This window comes from Nicotiana attenuata, unplaced genomic scaffold (assembly GCF_001879085.1).
Source record: "Nicotiana attenuata strain UT unplaced genomic scaffold, NIATTr2, whole genome shotgun sequence".
In the NCBI taxonomy this organism is placed as follows: Eukaryota; Viridiplantae; Streptophyta; class Magnoliopsida; order Solanales; family Solanaceae; genus Nicotiana; species Nicotiana attenuata.
This window is the reverse complement of record NW_017671832.1, coordinates 176,118-185,402: the sequence shown is the minus strand read 5'-3', so window position 1 is coordinate 185,402 and position 9,285 is coordinate 176,118.

Below are 9,285 nucleotides of genomic sequence, written 5' to 3'. Positions count from 1 at the left end.
TGGCACTTACGCTGTTCGGTCGCAGGGACCTTTTGATATGGGGCTGGAGGCTTTGCTTAGCCGGCGACAATGGCACTTACGCTGTTCGGTCGTAGGGACCTTTTGATATGAGGCCCGGAGGCTTTGCTTAGTTTAACTATTTTGGATCCGGTTTCCGAATTGTGTTACGATTCGAGCTCATTTAATCCTCAAGTTGTCAATTTCCAAGCTGATGGTCATAGAGACCTTTCGGTTTGAGGCCCGGAGGCTTTGCTTAGCCGGCAACAATTGCACTTATGCTGTTTGATGTGAGGCCCGGAGGCTTTTTGTAGGCTTTGGTTCCTCTCGTTAAGGTCTTATTGATTATTTTTCCTGACCCGTCGTCGGTTCTATATGAACCTCGATTTCAAGTCGTAGTCGCCGATGTTTTGAGCACCTCGGAAGGTTCATAGCCCATAGGTCGAGTAGATCGACACTTTTGCGATTTTGGAGCCGACGTGGTCGGGACTCATTTTTTGCCTGTTGAGGGAAGCCTGTGTTTAACCGGTTCTTTCCGAAGTAGATTCGGAGGATTTTTTAGTAACAGTCGAGCGTCCCCGAGTCGCATTTTTTGGGCTGTAGCAGCCGTCTCGACCGCAGTCATGTGCATTTGGCTGGGCCATTTTTGATCCCGAGAAGCAGTTTTAGGCGTCTACACCGAGGGTATGTCCTTTAGGGATTCTTACAAATGTGACATATAGCCTAAACTGCGGGATTTTTCATGCTTGTTGAGGTCTTACAGTTTGCCATGCCTGTTGAGGTCTTACAGTGTATGGAGAATAGATCTGGTTTTGCCGAGGCTGCCCGTTAGGATCTTACAATTTCGGATTTTCCAGTGCGTGGCGATTGGTGGCAGTCTTCGAGTCGTTGATTTTGCTTGAAGACAACTTTTCATGAGCTCGGAGCTGTTTCTGGAGGCTTGATGAGCCCGGAGTTCCGACCCTAGGGTCATGCAAGTTGTCGAATTGCTCATGTTGAGTCATCGAATATATCAGATTAGTTTAGGCTTGAATACCGCCTTTTACAGACTTGGAGCCATATCGTGAGGGCTTTGTGAGCCTAGAGCCCCGACCCTGGGGTCGTGGGGGTGCTGAATTGTTTGAGTTTTCGAGTGTTTCGGGACACATTTGATGGAGAGGCTTTTTGCTGAGGATAAGCCGAAATATTTTTCTTCGAGGCATCGAATGCTTAGAAAATACTCTTTATTGCTTGGCGAAAATATAAATTGTAAATACATGTTGTCCTGTTGCTGTGAGTCTGGTCCACATGGGTGTGACTCCCCTGATTATCCTATGTGCTTGTGTGATTCCATATTGAAAAATTTCGAGAGAGATCATGGACTTGTCGGGTCCCTTCCCCGGGGACATGTAGTTCTGCTAATAATCTTGTTGGCGGAACCTTCTTCATGATAGAAACCCGATCGAGGAAAGAATGCCCGGCGGGCCCCGTGGTGGCCGCAGATCCTCGATCAGGATCCAAAGCTACTGAATGCCTCAGCTGGCTGCCTGCGTACAGATTAGCAAAAAGAAAGGAAAGGGAATGATAAAAGGAAACTTCGTTCCGGGGAGTAGGCCCCGCGGCAGTCGTATTCCTCGTCCGGTTAGGCCTGGCCAAGGACGTGATTGTCCTTACCTTTTGACCTCATTTGAGGGTAACGCCGGTCATGGGCATAGGGCGAGGGATCTCCTCCTGTCGCTTGTAGCTAGATGCTTTGATTCTGCGTCTGTCACGGGGTTTTATACCTTTGGAGGAGTGGGGTCGGAATTGCGTCCCGGGCGATGTATTCGCCGTTGTTTGTACGAAGCGTCTGCGTCCTGCGTCGCTCGACGTATTAGCCTGAGCTCTGGCGGGCCGCTCAGGGGGAGCGATTCGGTCATTGTGGCAATCGCCATTGGGGACATACCAGCGATTCGGCCCGAGAGCGACGTTGGTCCGGATCGTCCTATTGGCTTTGGCCCGACATCGTCGGTATAACCTTGGGTGATACACCTGTACCCATAAATATTTGTTTTATTTGAAATGAGTTTTAATAAAAGAAGGGATTACCGATGCATTAATGTGATGCCGAGGTGGAATCTCGGCATCCTTTTCCTCGAGCAAGAGGGTGTCCTTGGGGGGCATTCCCTTTCTGGTGATGGGAACTTGCATTCTACGTTCTACGGATCTTAGCGGGGTGCCGCCATCATTTATCAGTTGTGACGATATGCCACAGCTTGCCGGCTCTGTTTTGTCCGATTTTCCCTTGTCCGTGGAGCTGGATCCGGGTTTGCTTACTTGGCGATGCTTTGTGGTTACCTTTGTTGGATGGCGTAGTTGCTTCTCTTTTGGGTCTATAACTCCGAGCATTTTGTGATTCTCGTGGTGGGCCACGGTGTCCTTGGAGGGGTTTCGGTTGAATAGGTCCGAGCCACCCGGAGTTCCCGGCTTCACTTATGGTGACCACTATGCTTGGAAGTGCAACGTTGAAGTTGAGCTCTATCGGGCGAGGCTTCCTTGCCGTTTGCATCTTGTTGAATCTGGTACCATTGGAGGTTCCTCGAAGGTGCCATCTTCGGGCTACTGCCTTGTTGTTGCGAGATGCACTGTACCTCGGATCGTCTCTTCCTTTCATGTCATGTGGATGATGGCTCCATTCATTCAGTGTTGGCTTCTCCATTGGGACTCTGCCTGGATACGCCGATCCCGAGGAGGTTTATCGAGGGTTTTCCACGGCTCTGACTTGGGTCTGGTGTTGGCTGCTGGTATATGACCAAGCCTCGACCGGATATTCGACTAAGCTTCGGTTGAACTGCTCCGGAGCCGCCGGGTATGCTCTGTTTGGGTTTTGGGCGAAGGCCCGTGCCACCCCGCTATTCGGGACCGGGAGCGGTCTCGTCCGTCTTGTCAGAGAGCGGGGTGCGGCTTACCGTGATATTTTACTTCCTCTTCTTCTCCCGACCTTCGGTGCATTGAGCCCTTTTGGCATTATTTTGATGGCGTTGGCGTATGCTTCCATGGATCCCGCTAGTATGGCGAGCGGGTCCCCGAGATTAGATGTCGAACAATGATGCCGCGTTGTGGTTTCTTCCGGGGGAATTTCTTCAAATCTCCTCATCGGGACGGGCCCAAGTTCTCCATTTTGGAGGTCGCGTTCCTTGACGGCATGCATGAGTGGTGATGCACCTGTGTGGACTTGGCGTCCTATCACTCCCAGGGAATTTTGTTGTTTCTGACTTCCGCAAAATGAGTCCCAGGATCGTATCTTCGGGAGACGATTGTTGTAGGAGTCTCCGCGAGCGTGAGTCGATCTTTACGATAATGTCTTCCAACATCATCACTGTTACAGGATAGGTTGTTGGTTCGTCGTTTCCCGATACCTCGGGTACTGGCTCGGAGCAAGGAGATATTTTGGGTGCTGCCGCGCCGAGAGTCTCTGAACGGCTCTGTAGCTGAGAGATAGCCAAATGCTGTTCCTGCAATATTTCAAAAATAATGCGAAGATTAACTTCCCGTTCTACCGGGGCTGGGATTTTTCGGGCTTCCTGTTGGTTAGCGTGTTGCGTGCCGCCATTGGAGTGCAAGACTTCGTTACCCCGCTGTGCAGCGTACGAATCCGCGTCCGCTCGAACCGATCTCGATGTGTTATCGAGGTCCTGCGGTGTCGTGCCAGCCGTTAGGATGGCCATATTGTTTTCTTTGCGATTTTTGGGGTTATCGTCCTCGATTTCCCTTATCGAGCTGATCATTAACCTGAAATCGAAAGATATTGGGCAAGAAAAAATGTGAAAGATATCGTGCGTTTAAGTGACAAAACTAGCAAGAAAATAATCACTATTATTTTTAGCCCCACGGTGGGCGCCAAACAGTTTACCGTCAAAACGGTAACAACAATTAAATTTGTAAATGGGATTCTAAAAATACGTGATCTATTCCCGAGCTAGTTTGTAAGGGTGATTAGTTATAAAACGTGAAGTAAGACAATAAAGATCGAGTTAGCCAAAGCGATAATCAGACCAGTATGGGGACGTTCCCGGGCGCAGAGCAAGCCAGTAGATACCTCGGGGCCAGGCCTCGAGCCTATCTCGGGCTTATCAAGGGTAGTCAGGAAGGGGATAACAGATAAAGTTATAAATAAGTAAGGCTCGTATGCAATCATTTTCGAGCTAAATGAAGGAGAACAAACGAAGAAACTATGAAATGCTAAGGTGACCTCGGGGTCGATGAACACTGATAACTTAGAAGAAAGAAAGAGAAAGATATATTATTGTATTATGGAGAAGTGGAACAACATCAGCCCGTTACAAGGTGGGGCGAGTCCCCCTTATATAAGCGAGGGGACTCGGTATAGTACATATATATTATTTACAAGAGTAGGGAGATGGGACGGCCTGACGCAAGTCCTCTTAGTAGGCTATAGATAGACCGGCCCTGTCAGGTGTAGCCATGTGCTTAAGAGACCTTTTCTCTTATCCTGACCTCGGGCCCTGCTTCCTTTGATTCGGACCTCGATGAGCCTTGAGGCCGAGAACTCGATCGTGGCCTTCCACCCTCGGGGTCTCGGGGAAGGCTTCCAAAATTTTCTTGATAGCAAAAATCAAGTCTTCTGATTTTACCGCGTACACATAGTTTTTGAAAGACATAGTAAAAGATATTTTAAAAAGTTTAGATGAACCAACAGCCGTGACAAGATCCAAGACATTGCAACCTCCCATGCTATGGAATTTTGAGGGTCCTCCTCAAAATTCTGCCCCAGTTAGATGGATTGGCATCTCTGACTGTTGTACATGCTGCGATCGGCTGAACTTGCTGCGATATTTTGAGGGTCCTCCTCAAAATTCTACCCCAGTTTCTAATTATGGGGGAAATACAGATTTTTATTAAATTATGACCGAACCCATAGGGCTGTCTACGTATCCCCTCTTAAACGGGAATCAGGTCGAGCGTAGGTCAATTACATCATATGAGGAAAGCATAAAGAGTTACACATAGTATCGCTTGATTGCATCTGAGTTGATCGGTTTCGGCCAGACTTCTCTGTCCATTTCCGCAAGTATGAGAGCTCCTCCTGTCATTACTCTGTGAACCATGTAAAGACCTTGCCAGTTGGGAGAGAATTTCCCTTTGGCTTCATCTTGATGTGGAAAGATCTTATTCAACACCAACTGCCCCGGTGTGAACTGTCATGGCTTGACCTTATTGTTGAAGGCTCTGGACATTCTGTTCTAATAGAGTTGCCCGTGGCATATTTCATTCATCCTTTTTCCATCTATGAGGGCTAGTTGCTCATAACGGCTCCTCATCCACTCTGTGTCGCTGAGCTCAGCTTCTTGTATGATTCTCAAGGAAGGAATCTCTACCTCGGCAAGAATAACAGCTTCTATGCCATAAACCAGCAAGTAGGGAGTTGCCCCGGTTGATGTGCGGACTGTGGTGCAGTATCCCAATAAGTCAAATGATAGTTTCTCGTGCCAGTGTTTGTGATTTTCTACCATCTTTCTCAATATCTTCTTGATATTCTTGCTGGCGGCTTCTACCGCTCCATTCATCTGAGGTCTATAGGCTATGGAATTCTTGTGCTTGATTTTGAAAGTCTCGCACATGGCCTTCATCAGATCACTGTTGATATTGGAGGCATTGTCGGTGATGATTGATTCTAGAACCCCGAATCGACAAACAATCTGGTCACGGACCACGACTTTCTTAGTCACTGCTTTGTAAGATGCTGCTTCAACCCATTTGGTGAAGTAATCAATAGCTACCAAGATGAATCAGTGTCCATTTGAGGCGGTGGGCTCGATTGGACCAATGACATCCATTCCCAAGAGGCAAATGGCCAAGGCGAGCTAGTTGTATTGAGCTCATTTGGAGGTACTTTTATCATATCTGCGTGTACCTAACAATGATAGCATTTCCGAACATACAGGATGCAGTCAGTCTCCATGGTCATCCGGAAATAACCAGCTTTAAGTATCTTCTTGGCCAAAACAAAACCATTCATATACGGGCCGCAGGTCCCAGCATGTATCTCTTCAAGCAGTTTAGAAGCTTCCTTTGCGTCGACACAACTCAGTAATCCCAAATCAGGAGTTCTTTTGTATAGGGTTCCTCCGTTATGGAAGAAACTGTTGGACAACCTCCGAAGCGTACGTTTTTGGGTATGATTTGCACGCTCCGGGTATTCCCCGTTTGCCAAGTATTCTTGAGGTCATGGAACCACGGTTTCCCATCCGCTTCTTCTTCAACATGGGCACAATATCCCGGTTGGCTATGAATCTTCACTGGGATAGGATCAATGAAGTTCTTGTCTTGATGTTGTATCGTGGATGACAAGGTGGCTAATGCATCGGCAAATTCGTTCTGAAATCTGAGAATGTGCCGAAATTCTATCTTTGTGAACCTCTTTCTCAATTCTTGCACATGGTGTAGATGTGGTAATATCTTGGAATTCTTGGTGACCCATTCTCCTTGTACTTGGTGTATAAGCAAATCTGAATCGCCGATTACCAGCAGCTCCTATATTCATGTCGATGGCCATGTTGAGCCCTAGTATGCAAGCTTCATACTCTGCCATGTTGTTGGTGCAGGGATATCTGAGTTTAGCAGATACCGGATAATGTTGACTGGTTTCCGATATTAAGATAGCTCCAACACTGATTCCTTTGAAATTTGCTGCTCTGTCAAAGAACATCCTCCAGCTGTCATAGAATTCAACAATTTCTTCTCCTATGAACAACAATTCTTCATCGGGAAAATACGTTTTCAAGGGTTCGTATTCTCCTCCCACGGGATTCTCAGCAAGATGATATGCCAAGGCTTGTCCTTTAACCGCTTTCTGAGTCACATAGACGATGTCGAACTCACTCAGCAGGATTTGCCACTTAGCCAGCTTGCCAGTGGGCATGGGCTTCTGAAAGATATACTTCAGGGGATCGATCCTTGATATGAGGTATGTTGTGTATGCGCAGAAGTAGTGTCTCAGCTTCTGAGCTACCCAGGTTAGAGCGCAACAGGTACGTTCCAGTAGAGAGTACTGTGCCTCATATGGAGTGAACTTCTTACTCAGATAATAGATAGCCTGCTCCTTTCTCCATGTCTCATCATGCTGCCCCAGAACGCAGCCGAAAGCTCCATCTAAGAGTGCAAGGTGGAGTAACAAGGGTCTATCTGGCTCTGGAGGAACCAAAACTGGTGGCGTCGATAGGTATTCCTTGATTCTGTCGAAGGCCTTTTGACAGTCCTCAGTCCAACTGGTTGCAGCATCTTTCTTTAACATCTTGAAAATTGGTTCACATATGACTGGGACTGGGCTATGAACCGACTGATATAATTCAGTCGTCCTAGAAAGCTCATTACATCCTTCTTACTCTTTGGTAGTGGCAGCTCCTGGATGGATTTGACTTTTGATGGATCTAGTTCCATCCACGGCGACTGACGATGAACCTAAGTAACTTTCCGGCAGGAACCCCGAATGCACATTTTGTGGGATTTAGCTTCAGGTTGTATTTCCGCAGTCTGTCAAAGAACTTCCTTAAATCTGCTATATTGTCGGTGGCTTTCTTGGATTTGATGAGGACGTCGTCCACATACACCTCGATCTCCTTATGTATCATGTTATGGAAGATAGTGGTCATAGCCCTCATGTAAGTGGCCCCAGCATTCTTTAGGCCGAATGGCATCATCTTATAATAGTATACTCCCCATCGCGTAATGAAAGCTGTTTTCTCAGCGTCCTCCTCGTCCATCAAGATCTGATGGTAACCGGCGAAGCAATCCACAAATGACTAGAGCTCATGTTTGGCACAGTTGTCGATTAGAATGTGTATGTTTGGAAGGGGGAAATCATCCTTTGCACTTGCTCGGTTGAGATCCCGGTAATCGACACAAACCTTGACCTTTCCATCCTTCTTTGGAGCTGGGACGATGTTGGCTAACCATGTTGGGTATTCAACCACCTTGAGGACCTTGGTGTTGATTTGTTTGGTGACTTCCTCCTTGATTTTCAGACTCATATCAGGCTTGAACTTCCGGAGCTTCTGCTTCACTGGCGGGAACATTGGATTAGTGGGCAACTTGTGAGCCACGATAGATGTACTTAGTCCGGTCATATCATCGTATGACCATGCAAATATGTCCTCATATTCCTTCAGGAATTGTGTGTACTCTTCTTTCTCTAACGGTGACAAGCGGATGCTGATGCGAGTTTCTTTGACAGTCTCCGAATCTCCCAAGTTGATTACCTCGGTTTCGACCAGATTGGACTTAGGCTTGTTCTCAAAGTCCACTACTTCTCTGACGATTTCCTCGGGTATGATGTCTTCTTCTTCTGAATCACTATCCTTTTGTTGCGTTGTCTCATTGCATGTCACAGTCATTGGTTCATCAAGACAGGAAATGGTAATGCTATATAGGTAAAAGTATGAGAGAAAATGATAATAATAAATATCGAATCATTAAAACATAAAAGCTATTTTCAATAATTTAAACAAACGTTTCGAAACGCTGGAAATTTTACTTAAAACAGAATGAAAGAAAGAGAAATCATTTTCATAGAAAGCAAAAATAAATAGTGTTGTTCAGCCTTGCTACCCCGGGACTCGTCGAGCCCTGGATGGTCTGGCAATCCAATTTCTGAGGAACGATCCCTTGCTCACAGCTTGGATAGTAGGGCCTTCCTCCTCCTCCTCCTCAATAATGACATAACAGTCCATATCTTCGTGCTCCAGGAATAAGTTCCTTAGGGTTGCTAATGCTTCCTCCTCCTATGATCCCCATATGACGTCGGCTTGCTGGAAAGTCTGTTCCAAGTGCGGTATGGGCTGCTCCAATGGATAGTAAGGACCGCGCCATGGTGGCGACCAGTCGTCGTACTCTTGCCAAGTGTACTGATAGCCTAGGCCAAAGGTAGTGTCGTGGTGCTTTAGCTGTATCGGCTTGGAGATTCCCTGAAGATTCTTACCGAGACCCTTGCCAGGTTCGTATCCGCTCCAATTCATTATGCTTTCACTCTTACTACTCCACCACTTATCCTTGTCTATGAATTGACCCGCTTGATGTGGTGGTATGTTTCTCCACCAAGCCTTCTTCTACCCTGAACTACCAGGATGATCCGGCGGTTGTAGATGGGGTTGCTCCCATCTCCGTGGATAAATACCTCCTGATGGTTCCACTCAAACTTTACCGCCTGATGTAAAGTCGAAGCCACAGCTCTGGCAGCATGTATCCATGGTCGTCCTAATAACAGATTGTAGGACGCGGATATATCTAACACCTGGAATTCGACCTCAAACC